Source organism: Gossypium raimondii, chromosome 9, assembly GCF_025698545.1.
Source record: "Gossypium raimondii isolate GPD5lz chromosome 9, ASM2569854v1, whole genome shotgun sequence".
NCBI lineage: Eukaryota > Viridiplantae > Streptophyta > Magnoliopsida > Malvales > Malvaceae > Gossypium > Gossypium raimondii.
Genome location: NC_068573.1, coordinates 14,091,510 through 14,093,560, shown reverse-complemented (window position 1 = coordinate 14,093,560; position 2,051 = coordinate 14,091,510).

Genomic DNA, 2,051 nt, shown 5'->3' with positions numbered 1-2,051 from the left:
GTGTTACAGTGGGACCCCCGCAGGGGGATCTGCCCCTTGACCTCTATGCGTAGGCAAAATTAATTGAAGGGAAAATTTGGTAATTCACATTAACAAGCCGCTAAATAAAACGTATGATATATTATATACTATATTTGATATGCACAGTGTTTGGAAATACATGTTTATATCTCGATAATCAATTTAATTTGTTAATTGCAAAGGCTGTAATTTTATAAATACGGCCTGCATGTCGTGCCTTTCTATATTTCTCTTGTATTTCTCTTCTCATCTTACTACCTCGAATGTAAAATGAGTTTTTATAATTGTAAATTGTACAAGCTACTGTGGATGAGAGGAAAAGAATGTTGGGCTACCTAAAATGGAAAAGAAGCTTGAGAAGTGACATACACCTTTAGGATTCCTTTCGGTTCTGCCATTGGCTTGGGAAGAACCACCTTAGTTTTATGGGCTATAATCATTGCATTTATTTACTACTTTATATTTTTGTTGTATATGATACAATGGATGATATATTAGCATGCATGTTATAGGACATTGATAAGATCAATTAAAGGATTAAAATGAACAAATTTTTAACGCTAATGGTGAGATTAATTTAATTTAAAACCCCTTAATAAAATATTAATTTAAGATTGCCTTCCAATATTTACCCTCGTTAAAGCCTCGATCAATACAATGTGGGTTTAGCTAAAGTGAAGTACATGTATCTATCTTGGTCAAACGCGAAGAATAAACAAGTGATATTCGCTGGTTATAATATTGGTTAATAACTTAACTAGGTTACTCTCATAGGATTAGATACCTAGAGGCAAGAGTTTTGGATAATCATGAGATGATTGGAACAAGAGTTGTTCACAAAATAGAGGAGTTACATGTGATGTAATTAACAAGTGTTACTTACCTAAATAACCATAATCTTGAGAGTAAAGCCAAAGCTTACTTAATAAGAGGTGAAATATGAGTCCTTACCCACTAGAAAACTTTAGAGAAAGTCTTTCTAAAATTAAAATATGAGAGTTATTAATTTTGAATAAAATAGTGGAATCATCATTTAATAAAGTCCTTTTCAATGATTATATTAAACTTGGTAAATGTACTAATGAACATATTTTATTATTATTGTAGATTTATTATGGCAAACAACACAAACTTTTTATCATTGCGATCTGTCCTTGAGAAAGACAAGTTGAATGGCTTGAACTTCCTTGACTAGTTCCGTAACTTGAGGATTGTCTTTAAACAAGAACGAAAATTATATGTCATTAAAGAACTCGTTCCTTTTGAACCAGTCGCTAATGCCTCTAAAGCTAACATGGATGCTTATAAGAAGCATCTTGATACCATGTTAGACATAGGATGTCTAATGCTTGCCACCACGACTCCTAAGCTTCAAAAGCAATATGAGGATATGATTGCCTATGATATGATCCAACATCTCAAGGAATTATATAAAGGGAAAGCACGTCAAGAGAGGTACGAGACCTTTACAGCTCTATTTCAATGCAAAATGATGGAGGGATCTCCTGTGGGAACTCATGTTCTAAAGATGATAGGCTATATTGAAAGCCTTGAAAAACTAGGATTCCTTTTAGGTGTGGAGTTGGCCACCGATGTCATCCTACAATTGTTGCCGGATAGTTTTAGCTAATTTTTCCTTAATTTCAACATGAATAAGATTAATAAGACTTTGCCACAGTTACTCAACATGTTACGAACTGTTGAAAGTAACATGAAAAGGGTCGGGCCTAAACCCATTCTGATGGTCCGTAAGAACAATGGTAAAGGAAAGGTTAAGCCAAAGCCCAAGGACAATGGCAACGACAAACCCAACAGAGGAAAAGCTGCATTGAAACCTAAATGAGGAATTGCTAAAGAAGGAAAATGTTTCCATTGTGGTAAGATCGGACATTAGAAGAGGAACTGCCCTGCCTATCTTGAAGAGGTCAAGAAGGTAAAAAAAATAGTGTCCAGTTTAGGTATTTATGTTATTGATATTAATTTATCAACATCTACTTCAAGGGTTTTGGATATCGGATGTGGTTCTCATA